Source organism: Arachis duranensis, chromosome 10 (genome assembly GCF_000817695.3).
Source record: "Arachis duranensis cultivar V14167 chromosome 10, aradu.V14167.gnm2.J7QH, whole genome shotgun sequence".
NCBI classification, from domain to species: Eukaryota; Viridiplantae; Streptophyta; class Magnoliopsida; order Fabales; family Fabaceae; genus Arachis; species Arachis duranensis.
This window is the reverse complement of record NC_029781.3, coordinates 53,914,239-53,930,201: the sequence shown is the minus strand read 5'-3', so window position 1 is coordinate 53,930,201 and position 15,963 is coordinate 53,914,239. Positions and strand designations below refer to the sequence as shown.

Below are 15,963 nucleotides of genomic sequence, written 5' to 3'. Positions count from 1 at the left end.
AGTACTTTGCATCCGAAATTAATTTCTTTGATTACTGCCTACTATATTCTTTGGGTATGAATCTTACAGCATTGTAATTTGCAATGTCTTCAAACCATGGTACTTCCTGGATGACAAAGAGTTGCTCATCCGAAAAATTTTCAGAGATCTCAGTAACAGGGAGGGACGCCCCTTCTACTGGTTCTATTCGGGACAGGTGATCTACTACTGGATTCTCTGTCCCTTTTCTGTCTCTTATTTCTATATCAAACTCTTGCAAAAGCAACACCCATCTTATGAGTCAGGGTTTTGAATCTTGCTTTGTGAGTAGATATTTAAGAGCAGCATGGTCAGTGTACACAATCACTTTTGATCCTACTAAATCGGATCTGAACTTGTCAATGGCATAAACCACTACAAGCAATTCATTTTCTGTGGTTGTGTAGTTCTTCTGTGCATCATTTAGAACACGGCTGGCATAATACTGAAAAGTCATCCATGAAGACTTCCAGAAATATTTCCACCATATCAGAGAAAATAGAGAGCATGCACCTTTGAAAGGTTGCAGGTGCATTGCACAGACCAAATGGCATCCTTCTGTATGCAAATACTCCGGATGGATATGTGAATGCTGTTTTCTTTTGATCCTGGGGATCTACTGCAATTTGATTATAACCTGAATATCCATCCAATAAGCAGTAGTATTCATGACCTGCTAGTCTTTCTAGCATCTGGTCTATGAATGGTAAAGGAAAATGATCATTTTTGGTAGCTGTATTGAGCCTTCTGTAATCAATACACATACACCACCCTGTAACTGTTCTTTTAGGAACCAGTTCATTTTTTTCATTATGAACCACTGTCATGCCACCCTTCTTAGGGACGACTTGGACAGGGCTTACCCAGGGGCTATCAGAAATAGGATAAATAATCCCAGCCTCTAGTAATTTAGTGACCTCCTTCTGCTCCACCTCCTTCATGGCTAGATTCAGCAGCCTTTGTGGTTGAACCACTGGCTTAGTGTCATCCTCCAATAGGATCTTGTGCATGCATCTGGCTGGGCTAATGCCCTTAAGATCACTAATGGACCACGCAAGAGCTGTCTTGTGTGTCCTCAGTGCTTGAATTAGTGCTTCCTCTTCCCGTGGCTCTAAGGTAGGGCTTATGATTACAGGAAAGGTGTCACCTTCTCCTAGAAATGCATATTTCAGGGATGGTGGTAATGGTTTGAGCTCGGGTTTAGGAGGTTTCTCCTCTTCCTGAGGGATTTTCTAAGGTTCTATTATTTTCTCTGGTTCCTTCAGATCAGGCTGAACATCTTTAAAGATATCCTCTACCTCTGATTTGAGACTCTCAGTCATATTGACCTCTTCAACCAGAGAGTCAATAATATCAATGCTCATGCAGTCGTTTGGGGTGTCTGAATGCTGCATAGCTTTGACAACATTCAACTTAAACTCGTCCTCATTGACTCTCAGGGTTAATTCCCCTTTTTGGACGTCATTGAGGGTTCGTCCAATTGCTAGGAAAGGTCTTCCTAGAATGAGAGTTGCACTCTTGTGCTCCTCTATTTCCAGCACCGCAAAGTCAGTGGGAAAGGCAAATGGCCCAACCTTGACAATCATGTCTTCAATCATGCCTGATAGGTATTTAATGGAGCCATCAGCAAGTTGGAGACATATCCGGGTTGGTTTGACTTCTTCAGTCAAACCAAGCTTTCTGATAGTAGATGCAGGTATTAGGTTGATACTTGCTCCAAGATCACATAGAGCTTTCTTGGTACAAGTACCCTCTAATGTGCATGGTATCATGAAGCTTCCGGGATCTTTAAGCTTCTCTGGTAAGCTTTTCAGAATGACTGCACTGCATTCTTCAGTGAGGTAAACTTTTTCAGTTTCTCTCCAATCCTTCTTATGACTTAAGATCTCTTTCATGAACTTAGCATAAGAGGGTATTTGCTCAAGTGCCTCTGCAAATGGAATCTTTATTTCAAGAGTCCTGAGGTAGTCTACAAAGCGGGCAAATTGCTTATCCTATTCCGCTTGGAGGAGTTTTTGAGGATAAGGCATTTTGGCTTTGTATTTCTTAACCTTAGTTGCTGCAGGTTTATTTTCTACAGATGTGGTTGGAGAAGCCTTTTTAGAGGGATTGCTATCAGCATTTGTATGTGTCTGATCCCTTACTGGAGTTTGAATGCCAGGGTTGGAAGCTGGAGTGGCGTTAGACGCCAACTCCTTACTTGTTTCTAGCATCTGAACGCCAGAACTAAGCTTCCTTTGGGCGTTCAACACCAACTCCTTACTTGTTTCTGGCGTTTGAATGCCAGAACTGAGCATGGGTTGGGCATTTAACGCCAGCTCTTCACCCTTTTCTGGCGTTTGAACGCAAGAATTATTCCTCTTTGGGCTCTTACTATCCTCAGAGGGATTTTGGGTAGCAGTTTGTTCATTTCTTGGCTTCCTGCTGCCTTGAAGTGAGGTATTTAATGTTTTCCCACTTCTTAATTGAACTACTTGGCACTCTTCTGTTATTTATTTTGATAACTATTGTTCTGTTTGCTTCAACTGCACTTCCATATTCATATTAGCCATTCTTGTGTCTTGTAGTATTTCCTTGAATTCGGCTAGCTGTTTTGTTAGAAAATCTAATTGTTGATTGAATTCAGTAACTTGTTCTGCAGGACTAAGATCAGCCGTTACTGTTTTAACCTCTTCTTTCATGGAAGACTCACTACTTAGGTACAGATGCTGATTTCTGGCAACTGTATCAATGAGCTCTTGAGCTTCTTCAATTGTCTTTCTCATGTGTATAGATCCACCAGCTGAGTGGTCCAAAGATATCTGAGCTTTCTCTGTAAGCCCATAATAGAAGATGTCTAACTGCACCCACTCTGAAAACATTTCAGAGGGGCATTTTCTTAACATCTCTCTGTATCTCTCCCAGGCATCATAAAGAGATTCATTATATCATTGTTTAAATCCTTGGATGTTCAACCTTAGCTGTGTCATCCATTTCGAAGGGAAATATTGATTCAGGAATTTTTCTGACAGCTGTTTCTATGTCCTTATGCTAGCCTTGGGTTGGTTATTTAACCACCTCTTAGCTTGGTCTTTTACAGCAAATGGAAACAGTAATAATCTGTAGATATCCTGATCTACTTTCTTATCATGTATTGTGTCAGCAATTTGTAAAAACTGTGCTAGAAACTCTGTAGGTTCTTCCTGTGGAAGACCGAAATACTGGCAACTTTGCTGCACCATTATAATGAGCTGAGGATTCAACTAAAAAAAACTGACTCCGATGGAGGGTATACAGATACTACTCCCATATGAAGCAATAGTGGGGTTAGCATATGACCCCAGAGTCCTTCTGGACTGTTCATTTCCAGTTAGGTCCATGATGGAGAAAGGGAGATGACGTGGATTTATTTTATTTATTTTATTATATTTAAAAAATATTTCGAAAAATAATAAAGTAAAATAAAATAAAAACTATAATAAAAAAGAGATTTGAAAATATTTTATGAGGATTTTTGAAAACGTGAGGTGAGAGAAAGTGGTTAGGATATTTTTGAAAAAGATATCATTTTTAAAAATCTTAAAACGATAAGATTTGAAAAATTTTGAAATTGAAATCTGAATTTTTTAAAAAAAATTCGAAATAATTGCTTAAAAATAGTTAGAAAAGAAAATATATATTTTTTTGAATTTTATGATGAAAGAGAAAAACACACAAAAGACATAGGACTTAAAATTTTTAGATCTAATGCTCCGTGTTTTCAAAAATTTTGGAGGGAAAACACCAAGGAACACCAAACTTAAAAATTTCAAGATCAAAACACAAGGAAGACTCAAGAACACTTTGAAGACTTACAAGAACAACAAGAAAATAAAATTTTTAGAAAACCAAAATAAAATTTTTGAAAACTAAAGAAAAATTAACAAGAGAACACCAAACTTAAAGTTTGGCACAAGATTTAATCAAAGAGAAATTATTTTTTTGAAAAAGTTTTAAATGGAAGATACCCAATTTTCTAGAACACAAGCCAACGCTCTGGCCAACTGAGCTATAAATTTAACGTGTTTTAATAAGGTATTTAACAAATAAAAAAAATTTGAAAACTAGAAATTTGAAAATGCACAAGAAAAACAAGAAAAGACACAAAACAAGACAAACCAAAGATCAAACAAGAAAAATTGACAAGAACAATTTGAAGATCAAGGAAGAACAAAGAACATGCAATTCAAAAATTGTAAGACAAAGATAAGCATGCAATTGACACCAAACTTAAAACATGACACTAAACTCACAGAAAAACTAAAAATTAATAAAGAAAAATAATATTTTTGAAAAATTTTTGAAAAGAAAATAAAAGACTCTGACCCAAAAGACAAAATTTCCTAATCTAAGCAACAAGATTCACCGTTAGTTGTTCAAACTCAAACAATCCCCGGCAACGGCGACAAAAACTTGGTGCACAAAAATTACACTCACATTATGTAATTCCGCACAACTAGCCAGCAAGTGCACTGGGTCGTCCAAATAATACCTTACGTGAGTAAGGGTCGATCCCACGGAGAATGCCGGCTTGAAGCAAGCTATGGTTCTCTTATTATTCTTAGTCAAGATACCAATAGGGGTTCTTTAGTTTCAATTGTAAAAAGTGAAAGAGCATGAAATGAGTATGTGTTACGCAGTAATGGAGAGTATGTTGGAGTTTTGGAGATGCTTTGTCTTCTGAAATCTCTGCTTTCCTACTATCAGCTTCTTCACGCACGCAAAGTTCCTTCTATGGCAAGCTGTGTGTTGGTGGATCACCGTTGTCAATGGCTACCATCCGTCCTCTCAGTGAAAATGGTCCAGGTGCGCTGTCACCGCACGGCTAATCATCTCTCGGTTCTCACTCATGCTCGAATAGGATCCTTGATCCTTTTGCGTCTGTCACTACGCCCAACCTTTGTGAGTTTGAAGCTCGTCACAGTCATTCAATCCTTGAAACCTACTCGGAATACCACAAACAAGGTTTAGACTTTCCGAATTCTCAAGAATGCTGCCAATGGATTCTAGCTTATACCACGAAGATTCTGATTGAGGAATCCAAGAGACACTCATTCAATCTAATGTAAAATGGAGGTGGTTGTCAGTCACGCATTCATAGATTGAGAATGGTGATGAGTGTCGCGGATCATCACATTCATCATATTGAAGTGCGAATGAATATCTTAATAGAAACAAGCATGTTTGAATAGAAAACAGAAATAGTTGAATTAATTCATCGAGACGCTGCAGAGCTCCTCACCCCCAACAATGGAGTTTAGAGACTCATGCCATCAAAAAGTACAAAGTTCAGATCTAAAATGTCATGAGGTACAAAATAAGTCTCTAAAAGTTGTTTAAATACTAAACTAGTAACCTAGGTTTACAGAAGATGAGTAAACTGAGATAGATAGTGCAGAAATTCACTTCTGGGGCCCACTTCGTGTGTGCTGGGGCTGAGACTTGAGCTTTTCATGTGCCTGGGCTGTTTCAGGAGTTAAACGTCAGGTTGTGACTTGTTTTGGGCGTTTAACTCCAACTGGTAACCTGTTTCTGGCGTTTAACGCCAGAATGGAACATAGAACTGGCGTTAAATGCTAGTTTACATCGTTTATCTTCAAGAAAAGTATGGACTATTATATATTGCTGGAAAGCCCTGGATGTCTACTTTCTAACCCAATTATGACCGCGCCAATTGGAGTCCTGCAGCTCCAAAAACTCCGTTCCGACTGTAGGGAGGTCAGAATCCAACAACATCAGCAGTCCTTTTTCAGCCTGAACCAGATTTATGCTCAGCTCCCTCAATTTCAGCCAGAAAATATCTAAAATCATAGAAAAATACACAAACTCATAGTAAAGTCCAGAAATATGAATTTTGCCTAAAAACTAATACAAATATTCTAAAAACTAACTAAAACATACTAAAAACTATATGAAATTACCCCCAAAAAGCGTATAAAATATACGCTCATCAGGTGTCCTCCATGTTTTCTTTCATTAAGAAAACTGAGTTCTTGATGTTCATCTTGATCTTCGAGATTGTTCTTGGTGTTCATCTTGACATTCATAATGTTCTTGCATATATCTTGTGTTTTGATCCAAGAATCATATGTTTTGACTCATTTTGTTGTTTTTCAAAATTGAAAATATATCTTCTTGAATAAAGGATATAGCAAAATGAAGATCCAAGAACATAAAGCAGAGGATTTACAGAGAAAAAGTTGGGCGTTCAAAATGCCCAGTGAAGAAGGAAAACTGGCGTCTAAACGCCAGCTAGGGTACCTGGTTGGGCGTTTAAACACCCAATAAGGAAGGAAAACTGGCGTTTAAACGCCAGCCAGGGTACTTGGCTAGGTGTTTAAACGCCCAAACCATGCAGCAATTGGGCGTTAAAACGCCCAAAACATGCAGCTCCTGGGCGTTTATTTTCAATCATATCTTTTTTAAAATCATATCTTTTCAAACATATCTTTTTCAAAAAAAAAAATCAAATCTTTTTAATTTCCTTTTCAAATATTTTTAAATTTCAATCATATCTTTTCAAACATATCTTTTTGAAATCATATCTTTTTCAAGATCAATTTCAAAATCTTTTCTAACTTCTTATCTTCTCAAAATTGATTTTCAAATCTTTTTCAACTAACTAATTGACTTTTTATTTGTTTTACTATTTCTTATCTTTTTCAAAACCACAACCAATTTTTCAAAAATTCATTTTAAATTTTATTCTTTTAATTTTCAAAAATTTCCCCCTCTCACCTTTTTCTATTTGAATACTAACATTCCTCATCCATTGTCAATTTGGACACCATCTCTCTTGTGTGTTCAAATTCTTACCTCCTTCTTCTATTCTTTTTTTCCTTTGACATCTCAAGGAATCTCTATACTGTGACATAGAGGATTCCATATTTTCTTTGTTTTCTTCTCTTTCATATGAGCAGGAACAAAGATAAAGGCATACTTGTTGAAGCTGATTCTGAACCTGAAAGGACTCTAAAGAGGAAGCTAAGAGCAGCTAAAGCACAAAACTCTGAAGAGGACCTCACTGAAATTTTCGAAAAGGAAGCAGCAAAAGAAACAATTATGGCTGAACAAAATAGCAATGCAAGGAAGATGCTTGGTGATTTTACTATACCAACTTCCAACTTATATGGAAGAAGCATCTCAATCCCTGCCATAAGAGTAAACAATTTTGAGCTAAAGCCTCAATTACTTTCTCTACTACAATAGATCTGCAAGTTTCATAGACTTCTATCAGAAGACCCTTATCAGTTCTTAACTGAGTTCTTGCATATCTATGACACTGTTAAGACCAATGGAGTTGATCTTGAGGTCTACAAGTTTATACTTTTCCCTTTTGCTGTAGTGACAGAGCTAGAACATGGTTAGACTCACAACCTAGAGATAGCCTGGACTCTTGGGATAAGCTGGTCACGGCTTTCTTAGCCAAGTTCTTTCCTCCTCAAAAGCTGAGCAAGCTTAGAGTGGATGTTCAGACCTTCAGACAAAAAGATGGTGAGTCCCTCTATGAAGCTTGGGAAAGATACAAGCAATTGACCAAAAAGTGTCCTTCCGACATGCTTTCAGAATGGACCACATTAGATATATTCTATGATGGTCTGTCTGAATTTTCCAAGATGTCACTGGACCATTCTGCAAGTGGATCCATTCACTTTGAAAATGCCTGCAGAAGCTCAGGAACTTATTGAAATGGTTACAAATAACCAGTTCATGTATACCTCTGATAGGAATCCTGTGAGTAATGGGACGCCTCAAAAGAGAGGGGTTCTTGAAATTGACGCTCTGAATGCCATACTGGCTCAGAATAAAATATTGACCCAAGAAGTCAATATGATCTCTCAGAGTCTGAATGAATTGCAAAATGCATCCAACAGTACCAAGGAAGCATCTTCTGAATAAGAAGCTTATGATCTTGAGAATCCTGCAATGGCAGAGGTGAATTACATGAGTGAAGCCTTTGGCAACACCTATAATCCTTCTTGGAAAAATCATCCAAATTTTTCATGGAAGGATCAACAGAAGCAAGGCTTCAACAATAACAATGGTGGACGAAACAGGTTTAGCAATAGCAAATCTTTCCCATCAGCATCTCAGCAACAGATAGAGCATTTTGAGCAGAATCCTTCTAGCTTAGCAAACATAGTCTCTGATCTACCTAAGGCCACTCTTAGTTTCATGACTAAAACAAGATCCTCCATTAGAAATTTGGAGGCACAAGTGGGACAGCTGAGTAAAAGGGTTCATGAAACTCCTCCTAGCACTCTCCCAAGCAATACAGAAGAGAATCCCAAAGGAGAGTGCAAGGCCATTGATGTAATCAAAATGGCCAAACCTGGGAAAGAGGAGGAGGACGTGAATCCTAATGAGGAAGACCTCAGGGAACGTCCAATGGTCAGTAAGAAATACCCTAATGAAGAATCAAAGGAATCTGAGGCTCATACAGAGACCATAGAGATTCCCTTGGACCTCCTTTTACTATTCATAAGCTTTGATGATTATTCATCTTCTGAAGAAGATGAAGACATTGTTGAAGGGCAAGTTGTCTGATATTTAGGAGCAATCATGAAGCTGAATGCCAAGCTATTTAGTAATGAGACTTGGGAGGATGAATCTCCCTTGCTCACCAATGAACTGAATACATTGGTTCAGCAAAATTTATCTCAAAAGAAACAGGATCCTGGTAAAATCTTAACACCTTGTACTAGGCACCATGACCTTTGAGAAAGCTCTGTATGACCTGGGGTCAGGGATAAACATGATGCCACTCTCTGTAATGGAGAAACTAGGAATTTTTTAGGTACAAGCTGCTAAATTCTCAATAGAGATGGCAGATAAGTCTATGAAAAAGGCTTATAGACTAGTAGAGGATGTGCTAGTGAAGGTTGAAGGCCTTTACTTCCCTGCTGATTTCATATTCCTAGACACTAGGAGGGATGAGGATGAATCCATCATCCTTGGAAGACCATTCCTAGCCACAGTAAGAGCTATGATTGATGTTGATAGAGGAGAGTTGATCCTTCATGTGAATAAAGAATGCCTTGTAGTAAAGACTCAAGGTTCTCCATCTGTAACCAAGGAGAGTAAGCATGAAGAGCTTCTCTCAATACATAGTCAAACAGAGCCCCCACATTCAAACTTTAAGTTTGGTGTTGGGAGGCCACAGCCAAACTCTAAGTTTGGTATTGAGAGATCTCAACCATACTCTGATCATCTGTGAGACTCGATGAGAGCTCACTGTCAAGTTATTGACATTAAAGAAGCGCTTATTAGGAGGCAACCCAATTGTATTTTAATTTTATCCATATTATTTTGTTTTCTTTTAGGTTGATGATCATGTGAAGTCACAAAGACAATTACAAAAATCAAGAAAAAAATCAAAAACAGCATTAAAAACAGCACACCCTGGATAAATGCCAGTAAGGGTAGCAAAATGGGCGTTTATACGCCCAATCTGGCACCTTTCTGGGCGTTTAAACGCTAGAATAGGGGACCAGACTAGCGTTTAAACGCCAGAACAGGGCAACAAACTGGTGTCTAGACGTCAGAACAGGAAGGAAAGCTGGCGTTTAAACGCCAGAACAGGGTAGCAGACTGGCGTTTAAACGCCAGAATTGCACTCTAAGGCGTGTTGAACGCCCAATTGGAGCAGGGAAGAGAATTTCTTGACCCCTCAGGATCTGTGGACCCCATGGGATCCCCACCAACCTCAACTCACTCTCTCTCCTCTTCACACCTTTCTACAACACTCTTCCCCAAATACCCTTCACCAATCACTTCCTTAACTCTCCCTCCTCACTCATTCATTTTCACACATCACACACCACCTTCTTCTACCCTTGGCCGAACCCTATACAACCTCCATCTCCTCCATTTTCTTCTTCTACATCTTTCTTTCTTCTTTTGCTCCGGGACGAGGAAATATTTTAAGTTTGGTGTGGTAAAAGCATTGCTTTTTGTTTTTCCATAACCATTTATGACACCTAAGGCCGGAGAAACCTCTAGAAAGAGAAAAGGGAAGGCAGTTGTTTCAACCTCTGAGTCATGGGAGATGGAGAGATTCATCTCAAGGGTCCATAGCTCAGTAATAGAGCATTTGACTGCATAACAAGAGAGCCCACTCATGGACCTCAAAAAAAGTATGAGGAATTCCCTCATCAAGAAATCCCTGAGATGCCTCAAGGGATACATTTTCCTCCACACAACTATTGGGAGAAACAAAGGATAGGAGCACCAAAAACATTAATGATGGAGCAACAACGGCAAGGAAGAGACATAGAGGAGCTCAAGAGCACCATTGGTTCAAGAGGAGGAAGACGTCACCCTCACTGAGGTGGACTCATTCCTTAATCTCCTTGTGTATTTATTTTTCTGTTTTCAATTTTTAGGCTGTATGTTCTATCTATGTTTGTGTCTTTACTACATGATCATTAGTGTCTAGTGTCTATGTCTTAAAGCTATGAATAACTCTATAAATTCTTCACCTCTCTTAAATGAAAAATGTGCTTAATTACAAAAGAACAAGAAGTACGTGGATTTCAAATTTTATCTTGAAACTAGTTTAATTATTTTGATGTGGTGGCAATAATTTTTGTTCTTTGAATGAATGCTTGAACAGTGCATATTTTTTATCTTGTTGTTTATGAATGTTAAAGTTGTCGGCTCTTGAAAGAATGATGAACAAAGAGAAATGTTATTGATAATCTGAAAAATCATGAAATTGATTCTTGAAGCAAGAAAAAGTAGTGAATAATAAAGCTTACCGAAAAAAAAAGAAAAAATTAACAAAAAAATGGCAAAAAAAAAGCAAAGAGAAAAGAAAAAGAAAAAGAAGCAAGCAGAAAAAGCCAATAGCCCTTTAAACCAAAAAGCAAGGGTAAAAAGGATCCAAGACTTTGAGCATCAGTGGATAGGAGGGCCCAAGGAAATAAATTCCAGGCCTAAGTGGCTAAATCAAGCTGTCCCTAACCATGTGCTTGTGGCATGCAGGTCCAAGTGAAAAATAGGGCCACGACCAAGACTCATAAAGTAGCTGTGTTCAAGAATCAACATACTAAACTAGGAGAATCAATAACACTATCTAAAATTATGAGTTCCTATAGATGCCAACCATTTTGAATTTCAAAGGATAAAATGAGATGCCAAAACTGTTCAGAAGCAAAAAGCTACTAGCCCCGCTCATCAAATTGGGACTAAGTTTCATTGATATTGTGAGATTCATTGTATATTCTCTTCTTTTTATCCTATTTTGTTTTTAGTTGCTTGGGGACAAGCAACAATTTAAGATTGGTGTTGTGATGAGCGGATAATTTATACGCTTTTTGGCATTGTTTTTATATAGTTTTTAGTATGATTTAGTTACCTTTTAGTATATTTTTATTAGCTTTTAAGCACAATTCACATTTCTGGACTTACTATGAGTTTGTGTATTTTTCTGTGATTTCAAGTATTTTCTGGCTGAAATTGAGGGACCTGAGCAAAAATCTGATTCAGAGGCTGAAAAAGGACTACTGATGCTGTTGGATTCTGACCTCCCTGCACTCGAAATGGATTTTTTGTAGCCACAGAAAGTCAAATGGCGCGCTCTCAATCGCTTTAGAAAGTAGACATCCAGTGCTTTCCAGCAATATATAATAGTTCATACTTTGCCCGAGTTTAGACGATGCAAACTGGCGTTCAACGCCAGCTTTCTGCCCTATTCTAGCGTTAAACGCCAGAAACAAGTTGCAAGCTAGAGTCAAATGCCAGAAACAAGTTACAAATTAGCGTTTAACTCTAAATAAGGCCTCTACATGTGAAAGCTTCAATACTCAGCCCAAGCACACACGAAGTGGGCCCCGTAAATGGATTTCTGCATCATTTACTGATTTTTGTAACCCTAGTAACTAGTTTAATATAAATAGAACTTTTTACTATTGTACTCACATCTTTTGATCATCTTTTGATCTATTGATCACGTTTTGGGGGCTGGCCATTCGGCCATGCCTGGACCTTCATCACTTATGTATTTTCAACAGTAGAGTTTCTACACACCATATATTAAGGTGTGGAGCTCTGCTGTTCCTCAAGTATTAATGCAAAGTACTATTGTTATTCTAAGATATTCATTCGCACACAAGAACATGATGAATGTGATGATTATGTGACACTTATCACCATTCTCACTTACGAACGCGTGATTGACAACCACTTCCGTTCTACATGAAAACAAGCTTGAATGTATATCTCTTGGGTTTCTAATAAATGATTCACATCGAATCCCCTCTGACAATGGGGCATCTGAATCCAAGATTAGAATCATTGTGGTATAGGCTAGAATCCATTGGCAGCATTCCTGAGATCCGGAAAGTCTAAACCTTGTCTGTGGTATTCCGAGTAAGATCTGGGATGGGATGATTGTGACGAGTTTCAAACTCGCGATTGTAGGGCATGGTGACAGACGCAAAAGGATAGTAAATCCTATTCCTACACAATCGAGAACCAACAGCTGATTAGCCATACGATCTCTATGCATGGTATTTTTCATCCGAGATGAGAAATTCGACAGTTGATTAGCCGTTGACAACGGTGACACCCAACATACAGCTTGCCATAGAAAATAGTATGAAGGATTGAATGAAGGCAATAGGAAAGCAGAGATTCAGAAGGAACAACGCATCTCCATACGCTTATCTGAAATTCCCACCAATGAATTACATAAGTATCTCTATCTTTATTTTATGCTTATTTATCTTTTAATTTATCAAAACTCCATAACTATTTGAATCCGCCTGACTGAGATTTACAAGATGACCATAGCTTGCTTCAAGCCAACAATCTCCGTGGGATCGATCCTTACTAACGTAAGGTTTATTACTTGGACGACCCAGTGCACTTGCTGGTTAGTTGTGCGAAGTTGTGAAAAAGAGTTGAGATTACAATTGTGCGTACCAAGTTGTTGGTGCCATTGAGATCACAATTTCGTGCACCAAGTTTTTGGCGCCGTTGCCAGGGATTGTTCGAGTTTGGACAACTGACGGTTCATCTTGTTGCTCAGATTAGGTAATTTTATTTTTGTTTCAACCTTTATTTTATTTTCAAAAAGTTTTCAAAAATCTTTCAAAATTTTTTCTTCTTTTTCGTTTTTCTAAAAATAATTTTCGAAAAATCCAAAAAATAAAAAAATCATAAAAACCAAAAAAATTATTTTGTGTTTCTTGTTTGAGTCTAGAGTCAATTTTTAAGTTTGGTGTCAATTGCATCTTCTTAATTTTCTAAAAAAATTTTCGAAAACTCATGCATGGTGTTCTTCATGATCTTCAAGTTGTTCTTGGTAGTTCTTCTTGTTTGATCTTCATATTTTCTTGTTTTGTGTCTTTTGTTGTTTTTCATATGCATTTTTGCATTCATAGTGTCTTGCATGTTTTTCTTTTCTTAAAAATTTTTCAAAAAATAAGTTCTTGATGTTCATCATGATATTCAAAGTGTTCTTGGTGTTCATCTTGACATTCATAGTGCTCTTGCATGCATCATTTGTTTTAATCCAAAATTTTTATATGTTGAGTCATTTTGTGGTTTTTCTCTTTCCTCAAAAAATTGAAAAAAATATCTTTTCCTTATTTTACTCATAAATTTCGAAATCTTTGGGTTGACTTAGTAAAAAAATTTTAAAATAAGTTGTTTCTTGTTATTCAAGTCAAGATTTCAATTTCAAAAATTTATCTTTTCAAAAATAAAATATTTTTCATTTTTTTATTATTTTCGAAAATTTTAAAAAAGTGATTTCAAAATCTTTTTCTTAATTTTATTTCATAATTTTCGAAAACTTTACTAACAATTAATGTGATTGATTCAAAAATTTGAACTTTGTTACTTTCTTGTTAAGAAAGGTTCAATCTTTAAATTCTAGAATCATATATTTTAGTTTCTTGTTAGTCAAGTAATCAATTTTAATTTTAAAAATCAAATCTTTTTCAACCATACCTTTTCAAACATATCTCTTTTAATTTTATTTTAAAATCTTTTTCTAACTTCTTATCTTTTCAAAATTGATTTTCAAATCTTTTTTCAATTAACCACTTATACTTTTTGTTTGATTTTTAAAATTTTTATCTTTTTCAAAACTACCTAACTAATTCTCTCTCTAATTTTTCAAAAATTACCTTTCTCTTTTTCAAAATTCTTTTTATTTAACTAATTGTTTTAACTTTTAATTTCATTCCCTTTCTTAATTTTTGAATTCTAACTAATAATAAAAATAAAAACAAAAAATATTTTTCTTCTCTTTTCTTCTAATTTTCGAATTTCCCTCTCTCTCTTTCTATTTATTTTATTTATTTACTGACACTTCTCTTCTCAAAATTCGAACCCCTCCTTTCTCTGTATTCGAATTTCTCTTCTTCTTCCTTCATTCTTATTCTTTTACTCACATAAAGGAATCTCTATACTGTGACATAGAGGATTCCTCTTCTTTTCTATTATCTTCTTTTTCACATGAGCAGGAGCAAGGATAAGAACATTCTTGTTGAAGCTGATCCAGAACCTGAAAGGACTCTGAAGAGGAAGCTAAGAGAAACTAAAACACAATACTCTGAAGAGAACTTTACTAAAATTTTAGAAAAAGAAGTAGAGATGACCGAACCCAATAACAATGGTGGAGGTGTAAGGAAGATGCTTGGTGACTTTACTGCACCAAATTCCAACTTCCACAGAAGAAGCATCTCAATCCCTACTATTGGAGCCAACAACTTTGAGCTAAAGCCTCAATTAGTTTCTCTGATGCAACAGAATTGCAAGTTTCATGGACTTCCATCAGAAGATCCTTTTCAGTTCTTAACTGAATTCTTGCAGATCTGTGATATTGTTAAGACCAATGGAGCTGATCCCGATGTCTACAAGCTTATGCTTTTCCCTTTTGCTGTAAGAGACACAACTAGAATATGGTTGGACTCTCAATTTAAAGATAGCCTGAACTCTTGGCATAAGCTGGTCACGGCTTTCTTAGCCAAGTTCTTTCCTCCTTAAATGCTGAGCAAGCTTAGAGTGGATGTTCAAACCTTCAGACAGAAAGAAGTTGAATCCCTCTATGAAGCTTGGGAAAGATACAAGAAACTGACCAAAAAGTGTCCTTCTGACATGCTCTCAGAATGGACCATCATGGATATATTCTATGATGGTCTGTCTGAATTGTCTAAGATGTCATTGGACCATTCTGCAGGTGAATCTATTCACCTGAAGAAAATGCCTGCAGAAGCTCAGGAACTCATTGAAATGGTTGCAAATAACCAGTTCATGTACACTTCTGAAAGGAATCTTGTGAGTAATGGGACGCCTCAGAGGAAGGGAGTTCTTGAAATTGATGTTCTGAATGCCATATTGGCTCAGAACAAAATATTGACTCAACAAGTCAATATAATTTCTCAGAGTCTGAATGGTTTGCAAAATGCATCCAACAGTACTAAAGAAGCATCTTCTAAAGAAGAAGCTTATGATTTTGAGAACCCTGCAATGGCAGAGGTGAATTACATGGGTGAAGCCTACGGAAACATCTATAATCCTTCATGGAGAAATCATCCAAATCTCTCATGGAAGGATCAACAAAATCCTCAACAAGGCTTTAATAATGGTGGTAGAAGCAAGTTTAGCAATAGCAAGCCTTTTCCATCATCCTCTAAGCAATAGACAGAGAATTCTGAGCAGAGCCCCTCTAGCTTAGCAAACATAGTCTCTGATCTATCTAAGGCCACTCTAAGTTTCATGAATGAAACAAGGTCATCCATTAGAACTTTGGAGGCACAAGTGGGCCAGCTGAGTTAAAGAGTCACTGAAACTCCTCCTAGTACTCTCCCAAGCAATACAGAAGAGAATCCAAAAAGAGAGTGCTAGGCCATAACCTTACTTGGTGTGGCCGAACCTAGAGAGGAGGAGGAGGACATGAATCCCAGTGAGGAA

The 15,963-nt window shown here is 37.1% G+C and overlaps 2 non-coding genes across 2 annotated transcripts; both read right to left on the bottom strand.

Moving 5' to 3' along the window:
* Window positions 1-7,490: 7,490 nt before the first annotated feature.
* Window positions 7,491-7,598, bottom strand: LOC127743485 (small nucleolar RNA R71). Its single transcript, XR_008004877.1, has one exon. It is a non-coding gene; the product is annotated as a small nucleolar RNA R71 (small nucleolar RNA).
* Window positions 7,599-15,045: 7,447 nt separating this feature from the next.
* On the bottom strand, window positions 15,046-15,149 carry LOC127743700 (small nucleolar RNA R71). Its single transcript, XR_008005084.1, has one exon. It is a non-coding gene; the product is annotated as a small nucleolar RNA R71 (small nucleolar RNA).
* Window positions 15,150-15,963: the final 814 nt, after the last annotated feature.